General features: G+C 32.9%; 1 protein-coding gene across 5 annotated transcripts in view; it reads left to right on the top strand.

Moving 5' to 3' along the window:
* Positions 1 to 15,229: 15,229 nt before the first annotated feature.
* LOC114334182 (uncharacterized) overlaps positions 15,230 to 17,290 on the top strand; it is an 883,857-nt gene continuing 881,796 nt past the window's right edge. For all 5 annotated transcript variants that reach the window (XR_007695930.1, XR_007695931.1, XM_050641876.1 and 2 more), the window contains exon 1: positions 15,230 to 15,716. The gene's annotated coding sequence lies outside the window, so the exon portion shown is untranslated. The remainder of the gene's footprint in view (positions 15,717 to 17,290) is intronic.

The raw sequence follows: 17,290 nt of genomic DNA, 5'->3' as shown, positions 1-17,290 counted from the left end.
AACACATTCGACAGCGAATAAACCAAAAACTATTAATTTTATCAAAAAAAAAAAAATGTATAGCTTATGTATAGGTCTTTGCTTAGAATGAACGTTTTTATCAACTTTTGCGGTAAAATGTAATAAAAAAATTTCCACCCGCAAAATGGGGTGGCAACCACCTCCATGGTAAAAGCGCCTTTCGGCATCATATAGATTTTGACCATTTAACTATCCACTACTATTTCTCAAATTTTCACTAGTAATACCACTAGAGGTCAAATTATTTCCGGAAATTTTTTTGAGATCATGAATATTTTGAAAATTTTCTAAAAATATTCATGATCAAAAAAAAATGTCCGGATATTAATTTGACTTCGCGTGGTATTCGGTAAGAAAATTCCACACCAAATTTGCATTTGAAAATCCAAAGCTGCATGAACAGATTAATAGCGCGCCATAGCTTTGTCAGCAATTATTTAGGCTTTCAAATTCGTAATTTCTACTCATTGTAGTTGCATGGGAATACCATTTCAAGATAGAAAATAGTATATTCTTCAATTTTACATAAGTTTTGAGTAACTACAAGTGATAGAAAATGAATCAAAACTAAATTATGTAAACAAATAAAAACCAGTCTGTCAAAATTGTTCTGTTATTGTAAACGTCAAAAAATTTCCACTATAATTCGCTGTTTGGTACCCCACGAGCAAAAAATTTCCGATAAAATACCTCCGTTGCCATGGTGATCTGTCAAAATAACGTATTTTGATTGGTTCAAAATTACAGGTGTGGAATTTTCAAGCAAATCGATCCATTCTGTAAAAATTGCGAGGTGAAAAACTTCGGTTCCTGGACTAGTATTCTTATGGCGCTATATTTTGTGGCATATTAATATTAGTTATTTTTTTTATTAGTTACTATTTTTATTGGTAATAAACCACAATTTTACTTTAAAATAGGTTTCTATCTCCACTTCCTAGAAATATTCGTTTGATGCCCAGTCTACGTTTCTACTTTTCTTTGGCTGTGTTCCTCTTTAGAGGTTAGCTGAAACTCTTGTTTCAGAAAACAATATGATATAAAATAGTATGTTTTAAATTTCAAATCAAAAATTGCTATATCGCAAATTATATTTCCAACACAACAACGGAAACAATTTGGATTCATTGCAATATCAATCCCAACATATATATCGGAGTGTATCAGATCACCAGAAATAGTCACATGAGACCTCATTCAAATTCATATTTCATGTGCTGGATAACCGAAACTCTTTCGACAATAAACATTATTTAAATTTATGATAAGTATTCCGTTGAGGATTTGTGAGCAGAGCAAAAAATAGAGAGGTCTTTACTTTGATTTGTGGACTGTATATTGGAACGCAGCTGGTCGTACGTTTTTGTATTATTTCGTTGGGTGTGTGTTTTTTTTAACTTTATGGCTTTAAGGATTTATATAATGGCTTTAGAAGTAATAACCACATAATATTTACTAGACTCTTACAAGCGCCAGTGTGTGCAGAAAATATTTAAAAAATATATTACGAAGAAAATCACTACAAGAATGAAAGTATACAAAGAAAAACGATTTCTACAGTTACATTTTCCTTTTGATTTCTAAGTTGAAATATCTTGATTTGACTTGACCTTGACATGGAGCGTGTCCAGAGCATAGAACATAAATTTCTTATAATAGGATTAGATGTTCTATTACCAATGAGGAGAGAGTTGCCTAGAGAAAAGAAACATATGGCGGCAACCAATTTTTAACGAAAACCAGTAGAGACAAATAAAATAAGTTAAGAAATTGATAAATTAAATGAATTACTAGAATAAAATAATTATCAGAAAGTAAACGATCAAAGATGTAGCGTTTATAACGTTACAATATTATAGGGTCATTTCTAAAGATTGACTGTATTAATGTCTTGTAAATAATGTCAGTTTTTTACTCATTATCTAGTCTTTTGCATCCAAAGTTGACCATAAGCCTCCCCTAATTTCTTCCAGTTTTGTCGATCTTGTGCTTCCTGCATCCAATTTCCAAATTCCAACGGCAGTAACCAGAACGGCTACAAGAAATTGGGTAACTCACAAATCTTTGGAATGGTGGAGGAATTCACCAGGACAAAGATAGGAAAAACAGTTCCTTAAAGAACCTTCGCCAAAATTTACGGCAGACCTAATAAGCAAAGACAGGAAAACAGTCAAAGCCATAGTAGGTCTGCTAACAGGGCACTGTAAGCAGAATAGGCACTTAAAGCTGATGGGATGGTCAGATGATGACCTCTGCAGATTCTGTCACCTGGAAGAAGAAACATCAGAGCACATTCTGTCACTGTGACAGTCTGTCAAATGCGAGGTTCTTTGCATTCTTCTTCTTCTTTAGGTGCCGTGTTTGTATTCAGACGTTGGCCGTCATCATGTTTACAATTTCTTGAAATCGCTCTCTATCGGCCATAATAATTCTTCTACTGTGCAGCCACATTCTTTGCATTAGGAGAAGAAAATCCAACGGCAAATAGCTGCATGGAAGGCTCAGTCTCGAAGCTATTTGACTTTTTAAAAAGGGTCAGGATAGAGAATGTTATCTAGGACTAGAATGTTATCTAGGACTAGTAGACTACAATAGATCTGAAAAGCTCGCAGTGGAATAGATCAGAAAGCCACCTCATACAGCCTTCTGTATCCAAAATTGAATATAGGCTTCCCCTAATTTCTTCCAGTTTTTTTGGGTTTTGGGCTTCCTGCAACCAATTCAGAGCAATCCTTTTGATGTCGTGTGTCCATAGTGTAGGTAGTCTACCTCTACTTCTTCTATCTGCTCATGGTCTCGACACTGTAATCTTTTGAAAAAAATTGAAAAAAAAAATCTTCTGTGTAAAAGGTATATTTATTTAAACCCCAATAAAGGGCTACATTAAAACAGAACGTTTTCGCTCTAAAGAGAGCATCAGTAGTGTTATAAGCCTTAAATAAGTATAACCATAATTAGTGAAGACAAGAGTAAAAATTTAAAGGTTGACCAAGATAAAAAATAAGGTTATACTCACAACCTCTACATGCTAAGCCACCAAACATACATGAGTTAAAACCCTTAAAATGCCGACGAAAAGTCTTACATGGGCGTGTTATATATGAAACCCTGGCGGTGTGTAAAATTTAAACAAGATATACCTCAAAGCATCATATATAAACTCGTGGTATAGTCATATGATGCTTTGAGGTATATCTTGTTTAAATTTCACCCATCGCCAGGGTTTAATATATAACACACCAATGTAAGATTTTGGTCGGCCTTTTAAGGGTTTTAACCCATGAATTTTTGGTGGCTTAGCATGTAGAGCTTGTGCATATAACCTAATTTTTTATCTTGGTCAACCTTTAAATATTTACTCTTGCCTTCAATAATTATCGTTATACTTATTTTAGGCTTAGAGTACTGATGATGCTCTCTTTAGAGCAAAAACGTTCTGTTTTATTGTAGCCCTTTATTGGGGTTTAAATAAATATACCTTTTACACAGAAGATTGTTTCCTTCAATTTTTGTAATTAATGGTATACAGCCAGCTACAGGAAATTTTTCCTTATGGATTGTATTCTTTTGGTTTCACTTCCCGTTCTTCGTTCTGGCTACATGGCCCGCCCAATCCCACTTCATCCATGCTATTCGCTCTATGACATCTGCGACGCCTGTCCTTCTTCTGATTTCTTCGTTTATGACCCTGTCTCTGAAAGTCAGTATAAGTAGTAACCGTTCCATTCTTTTTTGTGCCACTCTAAGTTTGGTTGCTGTGGCCTGGGTTAACGATAATGTATCGGCGCCGTAAGTCATGACTCGAAGCACACATTGGTCGAACGTGTTCTTTTTCAAATAATTTGGCATGTTGCTCTTGAAGATGTATGATAGAGCTCCACATACGGCCTATCCATCTTAGTAACTCGGCAGTTTGATTGTTCCTGGCAATTTGAATTTCATGACCTAAGTATTTATATTTCTGGATTAGTGCTATTTTGTTGACGTCGACTTTTGGACTATCGCTTGGTATTCTCTTCCTTATGATCATCTTTCAGTTCGTCACAGTTTTTCGATTTCTTTCTAACGCATTAAATTGTTTGTGACAGAAAAAAGGCACGTCCGTGATTACAGACATTTACAACATTTATTCTAGGTATTCTAGGTGCCGATAGATGGCGCCATAATAAAAAAATATTTTTTTTTAATTAGATAATAATATTACAAATATAATCTGTATAATTTATAATACTATACAAATCAAAGAAGATACAATTTTATAAATGCAAGAAACATATTTGATTTGTTTTTATTCCAAATTGAAAATAAAATGTGACAACTGTCAGATTTAACTAAAATGTCATGTTAGAATAAATGTCATAAATGTGTATTATCAGGGACTTACCCTTTTTCCTATCATTTGTTACGCACTGAAAAATGCTCATGAAAAGGATAATATCAGGTCTGTCATGTATTTAGCCCAATAAATGACCGTTTTGGAGTTTAATTTCCAGGGGCAACTCCGAATTGCATGAAAATTTGGATTTAGGTTCTACTGACCCTCCACTTCAAAGTTGAATTTGTGCCGTTGGTTGCTTTTATTTGGGGGTGACATTTACCCCTTCTCGGGGGGAGAAAAACGCGTGTTTAAAATAAGGCCGGAAATGGATAAATTGACTTATTTTAAGCACCTTTTGTTCTATAAAATTCTTTACGTAAGTCAATACTTTCCGAGTTAGTCGCGATTTAAAATGATTAAGTTGATTTTTCGACAAAAAAACTTCGTTTTCAGACCGTTTTTCCCAAATACCTCAAAAAGTAAATATTTTATCGAAAAAATACTTGTAGCAAAAGTGTAGCCTATAAAAAAACGAAAAAAATGGTGTATTAGTAAAGTCTACATATTGAGTACAAGCAGCGTTGTAGCTCATGAAAAATACGTTCTTATTGGTCTAATTCCCAATCAAATAATTCAACGCGAAATCACCGAAGAAAGAAGAGTTTTTCGGGAAAATCGTATTAACATTTTTAAAGTATCGAAAAAAAGCTTATTATTTGTTTTTTACAAAAGTTCACAGCGTCAAAAATAAACGAGTTACACTGAAAAAAAAAAGTTGGCCCCTTTAAAAAAAAAATCATGAAAACCTCCCTCTATTTAGCACCCTAAATAAAATTAATTGTTTGGCTTTACCATCTATTTTAACTGTATGTGTATTGTTTATATGATCTGTAAGTTTGATTGGTTTGAAGTGCTTATTTTAGAAAACATTTGGTTTTATAGTAAAAAAAAATTTCCTGAAAATTTTTGAAAAATTTAATTTTTTAAACGCTTTTATTTAGTTCAATAATTTGCGTCAAATCTTTAGACGTTAATTTGACTGCCTTTTCTTCAAAGTAAATGAATGAAAATTTGCAGACATATGCATTCGCGGGAACAATACACGAATAGTCAATAAAAATTTTTTATATTTATTAATAATTGTTTAAATAAAAAAAAACGATTTTAAAGGAAAATTCTTAAATTCTCATGTTATTTAGAATGTAAAAACTTGAAACTTTTACAGATTGTAGCTAATGATATGAACTATACATAATTTCACTTTTTACGTTAATTGTTTACGTTATGCTTCATAAATAAACAATAAAGTTTCAAATTTTTTGCCGATTTCGACTACTTTTCATGTTAGTACATCATAATACATTTTATACATATGTATTTTAATAAACATGACGATATATTTTAATGTTTGAAAGTGTAAGACTAAAAAGTAAAAAATAAAAAAAATTGAAAATATCTAACACATTCGTTAAAGAAAAGCGAGGGGCGAAAACCGTTTATTCGATGAAGATGCGCCACGCTTTTCTTTGACGAACGTGTTAGATATTTTCAATTTTTTTTATTTTTTGCTTTTTAGTTGATTTTTTACATTTTTAATTTTAGTCACTCGTATCTAAAGAAAAGCGTTTCTTAAAAATGTTTTTTTCATATTTTTTATTCAAAATAACTTAAAAAGTATTAGTGATAAGAAAAATCTTAAGGAGTAAAGAAATGTAGATTTTGCTGTTATAAATTTGCTAGTTTCATTTTGTTTCTCCGTAAGACAAAAATTGGTTAAGATGTAGCTGTTCAAAATTTACATACACTCGTGATTAGTGACCCATTCAAGCTTTCTCAATTATAACCCTTTCAAAAACAAACACTTTAAACCGGTGAGACTGACAGAGTGACAGATCATATAAAAAATAGATAAGTAAGTAAATTCTTTGTAAAGCGGTAGCGATTAATTTCATTTGGGGAGCTAAACATGGCGAGATTTTCATGATTATTTACAAAAAAAAGGGCAACTTTATTTTGAGCATAACTCTCTTATTTTTAATGCTAAAACTTTTGTTAACAATTAAAACAAAGCTTTTTATAAACACTTTAAAAAAGTTTAAATGGGTTTTTCCCCAAAAGTGCTTAATTTTTCGGTGATTTCACCTTGAAATATTCGATTTGGAATTAGACGCATAAGAACGCATTTTTCATGAGCTACAACTTTGTTTTTATTTGATTGATAGACTTTACTGATACACCATTTTTTTGGGTTTTTTATAAGCTACACTTTTGCTAAGGATATTTTTTTCGATAAAATATTTACTTTTTGATTTATTTGCGAAAAACCGTCTGAAAACGTAGTTTTCTTTGTGGAAAAATCAACATTTTCAATGGCAAATAACTCGAAAAGTATTGACTTACGTAAAAAACTCTATAGAACAATAGTTGCTTGAAATCAGTCAATTGATCCATTTTCGGTCTTATTCTGAACGTATGTTTTTCACCCCCGAGAAGGGGTGATTGTCACCCCCCAAGTAAAAGCAACCAACGGCACAATTTCAACTTTGAAGTGGAGGGTAAGTAAAACCTAAATCCAAATTTTCATGCAATTCGGAGTTGCCCCTGAAAATTACACGGTATCGCCGAATTTCCCGTTTATTTACTGGGCTAATTCTGTCTCTCTACAATTTATGTTTAAACCAACTTTCTTACAGGCGGCATCTAACTCAGTAAGCATAGTTATAATCTTTTTTAAATTGTCTGTTATAAGAACTATGTCGTCTGCGAGTCATAGGTGGGAGAGCCTTACGCCGTCGACATTTATTCCTTTATCGTCTCACTCTAATTGGTAGAAAGCATGTTCAAGTACTGTCATAAAGAGTATGGGAGATAACGTGTCTCCCTGTCTAATTCCTCTTTTGATTTTGACAGATTTGGTATCTTTGCGTAGCGGGACGTTCATGATTGCATTATTGTATATGTTCGCTATCATTTTGGAGTACCGATAATCTATATGACTTTCCTTCAACGCTCTCAGTATGCTGTGTCAAATTATGTGCGAAAGTATACGAAAAGCCAGGACCAATGATCCGTTGTTTTAGGCGGATTTTTCCATAACTCCTTTTATGCGGTGTAGGTGGTTGTTAGTGCCAAAGTTTTTACTAAAACCTGCTTCTCCTCTAGGTTGGTAAAAATCTAATTTTGTATCTAGTCTATTTGTTAATATTCTTGTGAATTACCTGCAAAGATGTTTTACTAACCTTATAGATGGGTAATCCTCGAGGTCTGTTGGATCGCCCTTTGTGTGTACAATAAGACGGTAAGTGCAATGTGCCATCTTGTAAGTGTTTCACTTTGGTGCAGATATAGGTCGAACAGTTCCTTTACGTTGTTTAAAAGTGTGTCTCTTCCGATCTTTACGGCTTCTATAACAATATTTTATTCTCCCGGAGCTTTATTTATTTTCGTTTTCCCCAATGCGTTCCTGATTTTGTCTGTTGATATATCAGATATCAATTCCGAGCCTTGTTTGACTAATATTTTTCCTGAATCTTCTAGTGACTTATTACAGTTTTATTGGCTGTTTTATAGTGCTATGCAGAAGTATTCTACTACCCTTAATAACTCATCTCTGTTGGTGATGATATTTTTATCTCTATCCTTTAATTTTATTATTTCTTTTTTGCCATTTATTAGTTGTCTTCTTAGAATTTTGAGGCTCTTGTTATTATCAATAAATTGTTTTTACACTCAACACATGTGGAATTTATACTCTACGTCTTAAAAAATCATCAAAACCTAAGCAAAGGTTCAGACAAAAAAATATATCTATAATTCAAATCGGAAATAAATAATTAACTATTTATATGGGAGATAAGCCACAATTAAATTGAAAAAATAATTTTATAAACGTTTCGACGCCCAAATCGTGTGTCGTTTTCAAAATACAAAATATTACTAAAATAAACAAAATTATGTTGCTAAGTAAAAAAATTCTTCTAAAAATTTATTTAATCTGACTCATTTATATTGGCAATTCAGACGTATATTATACATTTTAAAGTAGAAGACTTTAAAATGATATTGCCAATATTTATGTGTTGCGTTCCTGGGAAGACTTTACTAAAAGATAGTTCATTCGATTACATGAAATCAATCCCAACTCAAGAATATCCGTCACAAAAAATCATAGCATGTTAAAAAAAATCTGAATTGCCAATATAAATGAGTCAGATTAAATTAATTATTAGCAGAAATTTTTACTTAGCAACAACAATTTTGTTTATTTTAGTAGTATTTTGTATTTTGACGACACCCGATTTGGGCATCGAAATGTTAATAAAACAATTTTTTCAATTTAATTGTGGCTTATTTCCCATATAAATAGTTAATCATAAAAATGCCTCAAGGAAATAGCTTCAGAACAGCAAAAAGAAATGAAATGGCACTATTGATAGTTTTCCTTTGTTTGGCAATAACAAAAAATATTGTTAATCTAAATTACACATTGATAAATAACGGCCTCGACACATAAAATGTATAATTTTATATTATGTACAAAAGAGGAGTTTTTCTTCCTGAATTATGTAATTTATTTATGTTCAAGACAAATACGATAAAACTCTAATAATTCCAACACGAAACATATAATGGTACACGCAACGTAGATTGCTTGATATTATTAATATTATTTTTAGAGGCAGTGTCTCAAGACATTTAAATTAAAAAGGGGTTTTATAATTATTAAGTAGATCGCAAGTATTCCACACTAAAAAACCTCACCAATAATAGAGTTCGTACAAATAAAATAATAGTGAAGCCTCTATAAATAATAGAGATGAATATGAGCATTAATGATATTAAAATTGGATTGGGTGGTCTAATTTTTACAAGAGCTTAATCCAAATTGTATAAAAATCCACAAGGAAAAAGTTTTCCTCTGGTTGACTGTATACCATATAATACAAAAAAATGAATAAAATCCTTTATAAAAGGTATATGTTTAAAATCCCTAAGAAGGGCTACATATATTTTTTTATTTTACAGCACAAATTCGAAAAATTTACAAAAAACGAATAGCCGGCTTTCTAGAAAAACGTGTTTGATGGAACTATGCATTATTGCGTCATCGTTGTATTGGGATATAAAATACAGTTGAGTCCGCGAGTCTTTACCCGTTCGTCATTAATACCTGGCGAGATAAAACACATACTTTTTATCTAGCATCATTCTCTTCCACGCATAAAACTCATGACAAACCAGCTGCCGTTTGTTGTTAAGTAAAAACACATTTTATTTTTATGAACCATCTAGACTCAGTGCATTGAAAAGAGATAGGTACAAAAAAAGACGATTCGGTATGTTTCCATATTTTAAGCATTTGTTTGACGTTGCTGCTTTGTTTACTTTTATGACTGTCAGTCAGTTGACTCTTTTGCGGTTTTTGTCGAAATTTTGCGTTTTGAAGTTTTTTTATATTACACAAACAGTTGTTTTCACAACTAATTTTATATTGGGCTTTGAAATTTTAGGTAAATACCTAATTATATTTTGGCAATTAATATTTAAAACATACAAAGCTAACGCCATTCACACAGTAAAGAAATAATTGTGTTTAGATTTCCATCAAAGTGAATAAAATAACAAAAATAAAATATGTTACTGAATTTTTTTATAAATTGTTTATTTATTATTTATTAATCAATAATAATAAAAGAATTTATTAAGCTACTTCAAATGCAGCTGTAATTCTGAACCAAAATTTTGAAGCAAAACTTACATTTGACATTCTATATATTTGATAACGTCAACTTTTATAATAAAAGCCGTAATCGGAACAGTAGCCACTTTCTGTCAGTTGTTGTTGCTTGAAATAGATTTCCGACTTATTTCGTATGCTTTAAATGATGACGCATGGGTAAAGACTCGCGGACTCAACTCTGGGCCTCGGAGGTAAACTACACTATGTCGACATGGTGTTGTTTAGAATAAGTTTTTTTAATCCACTTATTTTATTAGTTGGATTAAACAAATTGGTTATATATTATCATTAAGATATGGCCACATGGTCTTTCAACCAACTATGGGATAAGTCAGAGTTTTATTAACATCCTAAATGCTCTAAAATTTGTTACAAGCTAAACACAGTTGCTCGAAATGACATAGTGTAGTTTACCTCCAAGGTCCAGAACTGTATATAACAATACAAGTTTGACTACAAAGATAAAGATACAAGGTAACAAATCTAAATCTTTGACAATGCGAAATTAAGAGAATATCAAAATGAGTATAATAATAATTCTGAAAGGACTAACCCCAATAGATACAGAAAAAATGAAGAAATAGATACCGTCTTAACACATATCCTATTTCAAGCTGATCAAAAAATTAACAGGAAAATAAAAACTCAAAAAACACATTTTTAATTCAACTAAAATATTAATAAATATCTTGTCAAGATGGGCAAAAGTGGAAATGTAGAAATTACAGAAGATCCTTACGGTCACACAAAAATATTATTAAGATAAATACTTTAGAAAAATACAGAAAAACCACCTGAAGAATTAAAGAGATTATTGAACCCTAAAAGTAAAAAATGTGAACTCTGAGCTCCAGCTAGGGAGGAAAACGCAAATAAGAAATGAGTTAATCAAATGAAAAAAAAAAGTTGGCAAGAAAATGTAGAATCACTGCAGAAATTTTAAAGAATGATGAAAAGGTCATTATGAATACACTTTGGTATCACAAATACCAAGACGTTTCTTTACACGTATCTGCATCAGTAAGTATCTAAAGATCTACAGTCGCCCCTTCACCCTCCCGTTTTCTCAGGCCTACCGTAAATTTTGACGAATGTATTGTAAGGAACTACTACTGTTTGGCTATTCTTTTTACTGGTGAATTCGACACAGATTTTTTTAATGGTGGAAGAATTCACCAGGACAAAGACAAGCGAAATAGCTCATTACAGAACATTCGCCAAAATTTATGACAGGCCTGATAAGTAAAGACAGGAAAACAGTCAAAGTCATAGTAGGTCTGCTAACACGGCATTGTAGTAAATTGTAGTAAGCTAAATAGGAACTTGAAGCTAATGGAATCGTCATATAATGACCTGTGCAGATTCTGTCACCTGAAAGAAGAAACAGCAGAGCACATTTTATGTCAGTATGTCAGTCTAACAAATGTGCCGTTCTTTGCATTAGGCGAAAAAAATCCACCTGCAAATAGCTAGATCAAAGATTCAGTTTCGAAGCTATTAGACCTTTTAAAAAAGGTTTAAGCAGAGTATGGGCCACTTCGGCCAGACAGGCAGACAGCCACGCCCACCACAAAGCCACGCCCACCACAAAGCCACGCCCACGCCCCGCCCACCACAAAAGCCACGCCCACGCCACGCCCACCACAAAGCCACGCCCGCCGGGCCAATGAGCAATTAGCCCCGCCCACCGACCAATGAGAAGGAAGCCTCGCCCACCCACAGCATCGCCCATAGACCAATGAGATCAAAGTCCAGCCCAGCGACCAATGAGAACTTAGCCCCAATCACCGACCAATGATCAGGCACCGACCAATGGGAACACAGCCAGGCCCACCTACGTCACAAACCCTCGCCTTCCAAGATGGCCTCCTCTTTATTTCGTTTATCGCAAAATATACAGGGTGTAGTCAGAAAGCCAAATAAGACACTTATCCATGAAGCACCTATCTGCCATCTGCGTTGTTATTGGTTCGTTTATTACATGTAAGACATTAAACGAAAGAGGAGCAATCACAAAGACATTAGCAAAAGAGCATTAGAGCATGTCTCCGACCTGACTGATCATATATTGTTGGAAAGAGGAAGGCATGTTACCATATAAACAAAGATGTCAGCAATGACAAAACGGCACTATATCATATCTTCGTGTCTATTGGTCCAATTCGTGTGAATATGGTCTCGTTGGGAAAAAGAGGGGATATTGAATATGTTAACATAAAAACAAAGATGTCAGCAATGCCAAAACGACACTATATCTTCGTTGCTATTAATTTTAGCGCAACAGACATCGAAGGGAAGGAGAAACATGGCAACACTGCCAAAACGGTGATATATTAGTCCTATCACAGTTCTTCATCTTATCATGCCACCTGTCGGCTGCAACATGTAACTATGCCCAAGCCCTCTAGAAGAACGTATACCATTCTTACAGTACGACCATCAAACATCCTATCACAGTTCTTCATCTTATCATGCCACCTGTCGGCTGCAACACGTAACTAATTGACATTGCCAAAACGGCATTACAACATATCTTCTTGGCTAATGATCCGATTTTGACGTATGGGATATCAAATGAAAGCGGTGGCGACACAGATGGCAACTGTCAATTCTTCTTCTGTCAACGTTCAATATTAATTGCCAATTCTTCTTCTTCTTTTCCGTATAGTGCCTAACAGAACGTGACAGTGCCTAACAGAACGTGACGTGCATAACGTCACGTGAATCACGCGACGTAAATAACGTGACCTGATGGTTTCTAATGGCCTCTAATGGTCTCTGCTACACTCTATTCCCTAATGGTATAGACTATTTATCTTTAAACCATCCTAACAGTGTACCTCTTTAACGTGATATTTTACCGTGAATGACGTAACGTGAATGACGTGACGTGAATAAGACATTGCCAAAACGGCACTATATCGTATCTTCGTTTCAATCATACATTCCTACAATGAACATATACCATTCTTACAGTATGACCAACAAACATCCTCGATCTCCCTCCAAGCATACATTCCTACAATGAACATATACCATTCTTACGCTGTGGCCAAACCAGCAAACATCTCACGTACAAGTCTTTTCTACGGAAAGTTGGGTAGTATCATGAAAATCACCAAACAAAAAAAATGGTATTGCGATTCGCATACTGTATTTTATCTACTGCAAGGAGGGTAATATTATGTAAGTTGGTATTTTACTTTTATAGTTAAATAATCGTCTATTCAATATATAGGAGACTACATTTGCCATCTAGTTTTTATGTTTATTATTAGCTCTAATCCTTCCGTAAACGGAACATAATAATGTATACAACGTTTATGATATATAAACCTTCGGTGTAGAATACTATGACGTTCCCCCACTCATGGAAAATTCACAGATACACGATAGAATACTATGACGTTCCCCCCACTCCTTCAAAATTCACAGATACATGATAGAATGAATAAAGCAAAAATCAGTATCATTCAATCATTCGATGAAGCAAGATGGAAAAAATTGAGTTGTTCAGAGGTCCGAACGCAGTCAGAAAAATTAAGCAGTTAAATGTAGATGATATACTTATTGATCAATGGATGACAAACACAAAAGTTACCTGCTACATCCTTTATGTCAGCGGAGTACCAGCATCATTTGTACTCTTATCGAAACGTGACTTTGATCCACTTGGACAACATGATGTACCAAGAGTATTAGAATACGTATACACTTTACCTAATCATCGGAGAAGAGGATATGCATGCAAACTTATACATCACATAAAGAAAAATAATGAATTCACTGCGTTCTGCTCCAACGAAGAATCTGAACGGCTTTTTTTAAAAAGCAAATGTATTAATCACGGCTTAATGAATTATAATGTAATGTTTAGATATCCATAATAAATTTATATAAAATATATCTTGTCTTATTTCTTACACGTTTAATATACTTGTAAATAATAGATGGTGTAGCTTACAATGACAATACATAAAGATGCATGAAACTGTCATGGTTATTAATCCTATTTGATATCGCCCAATAGAAATATGGGGTATAATAAAATGAATGAAGAGATAAAGAAATGATAAAAATAAAACTTTTTTCATTTATCCACTCACTTATGCGGTTAAAAAAAACCTTAAAAAGGAAAAGGTATCTGCTGTTGCCATGCAACGCAGCAGTAGCACACACATTAAAAAACACATCCATCCTTGTTTGCATACAACAATACACTGATCCATAATATAAGAATCAATTTATAAATAATCACATAAAGCATATGATAGAGTGCCAAAGAGGCCTTATACATAACAGGTTGTTAAAACAAACATCTTAACGTAATTTGTCATTCAAAATCCTGTAATTTGAGGTGCTACATGATAAGATTCGACATATCAGGCAAATAATAAACGATAATGTGTCAAAAAGGCGTTATACATGACATGTTGTTAAAACCGACATCACAACGTAATTTGTCATTCAAAACCCTGTAATTTGAGGTGCTACATGATAAGATTCGACATATCAGGCAAATAATATAAGATAGAGGGTCAAAAAGGCGTTATATGTGACATGTTGTTAAAACCGACATCACAACGTAATTTGTCATTCAAAACCCTGTAATTTGTCATTCAAAACCCTGTAATTTGAGGTGCTACATGATAAGATTCGACATATCAGGCAAATAATAAACGATAATGTGTCCAAAGGGCGTTATACATGACATGGCGTTAAAACAGACACCGCAACGTAATTCGTCATTCAAAATCCTTTAATTTGATGGGTCACACATTGATTTCTGATTATCCGTTCCGAAGATACATGGTACATTGCCATAACGGCCTAAGGGATAACTTGGTTGAGCTGTAAATGCTTATTTATTGTTATTGACGTTAAAACAAAGCCATTAGCATAGAAAAATCTCTTATCGCAGTTTGATCTCTAGCAAATCCTAATTCGCTCAATTTTGCACCAAGTGCCCCGTGCAATATATCATTAGAAAGGTCTTTTCATGTATATTAAGAAAATCACTGACCAAATGTGTTACGGTCATTATTTATGGCTGAAAACAACAAAAAACTACAAATTCTCAATGTACTATATTGACACAAAATGTACTTATATGGTACCAAAAAAGGCCTTATACAGAACATTGTGTTAAAACAGACATCACAACGTAATTCGTCATTCAAAATCCTTTAATTTGATGGGTCATACATTGATTTCTGATTATCCGTTCCAAAGATACAAATATTTGTACAAAATTATGAAAAATCGAATAATTTGAAATATTTACAAAAATATTTTAAGTTGTTTGTTAACATGCCGGGTGTGTATGGTTGATAAGAAAAGAGTGCAGACGTTATTTTTGTTAATATTAACCTCCAAAGATATGACAAGCCACAATGCTAAAAGTCCGGATGTAGTCGGATGAGAACATGTAACCGCAGTTGTTATTTGTGTAAATGTTATCACATATTTTTAAAACTATAAGGTCTTGTTTTTGCAAAACACATTCAAACATTTGATCACGTTCATGCTGTGTGAATTTCGCCTATAAATACTGAAACAGACGAGCATATACCACAGTCGACATCTGACAGTTTCTACAGTATAGTTGCAGTGTTCAGTGGAAAATATTCAATTAAGGTAAGAGATTTTGCTGTTTATTTTACATATGGTTTTTATGAATTTATTGGTTTGCTATTTTTGTTAAATAATTTGGATGTACATGTGTTTCCTTTCATCTATGGGTAATACTGGTTTTAATTCTCTCTTCCCAACTTGTTTGCAGGTCTTCTAAGTATTTATGATTCTTGTATCTATATATACTTCTCTTACAATAAAATGTGTGTACTATAGGTGATTTTATTCTTATATTCAATGTGATTTATTATAGTAATTTTATTACTTGTTTTTATCATATCGTAGGATGTATCTGTCGCTAATATTTTTAACTGATTTTACGTTTTATCCCTAAAATAATAATAGCTGTTTATGACTCATTTCTACTGTACTTTTTCATCTTTTAATATTTCCTTGTTACATAAATAAATGAGGTAGGTTTTTACATTAAGATAATCATATTTTACTATTTAGTTCTAATACTTTCATGGTCTAGAATCCGCATATGGCCCGGAATCGGTATGCCGATATGTGGTCACTTTCATGCACCCGAATCGCCATGTGGCTCAGAATCGGTATGCCGACTCCCGGACACTTTCGTTTTCAAGAATAGTAACTTTTTTTTTTTTTTTTTTATGATACATTTAGCGCGGTACTCCGTCTTCTTTTAGCACATTTTTCTTGTTATCTGCATTAGGATAATAGTATTTTACCGTTTAGTTCTTATTTTCTAATTTGAATTATAAATATGTTTTATTTCATGTTTTTTCAGGCATGTATGATGCAACACCCGTCCGTATATTTCTGAACAATTTTATGATTTATTTCAGTATCTTTTTATGCCGCATTCTACCGTACTTTTGTTTTTCAACAATATACAATGAAGCGTAGCTGTCATTTATATTTTATATACGACCAAGCGTAGCTGGTATTTATTTTTAACAGTGTGATAATAATCGTGTTGCATTTTCTATTTTATGTACGACCCAACTTATTTTTATTTTTAAAAATATATTGACACTCTTTGTAATGCATCGGGTTAGTAAATAAGAGACAATTCGTGTTGCATTTTCTATTTTATGTACGACCCAACTTATTTTTATTTTTAAAAATATATTGACACTCTTTGTAATGCATCGGGTTAGTAAATAAGAGACAATATGAGTCATTTTATTATTTCATTTAAATTTTTTTTTTTTATGCTAGTACATTATTACAGTTTTTAATTAAAAACTAAATGCCCTAGTCGATTTATTTTAACATTTTTATCCAGAGGTCCAACGACATAATGGTTAAACGATGATGTCTCGTAATCTATGCTTGTGCGCTGTTTAAATTGTCGGTCAGAGCGTTCATCACTCTTACGATGTTTTTTCTCAGTTTTCCGAACATTTTCACAGGGGCTTCGACGCATGTTTGAGTTATTTTTAAACAAAGGTTTTATGATCTTATTAAATTTATCCGGGAATGCTTGATGCCTCAAATATCCTAGGGAATCTCTATGAACACCTGTGACTTCTAATATTTTTTTTTTTTTTTTTTTATAGTTTAGGCTATCATTTGGTGTAAAGTCTTGAGGATACATATAAAATTATAAC

This window comes from Diabrotica virgifera, chromosome 1, assembly GCF_917563875.1.
Source record: "Diabrotica virgifera virgifera chromosome 1, PGI_DIABVI_V3a".
NCBI lineage: Eukaryota > Metazoa > Arthropoda > Insecta > Coleoptera > Chrysomelidae > Diabrotica > Diabrotica virgifera.
Note: the sequence above shows the minus strand (reverse complement) of the source record. Positions and strands in the feature narration are given on the sequence as shown.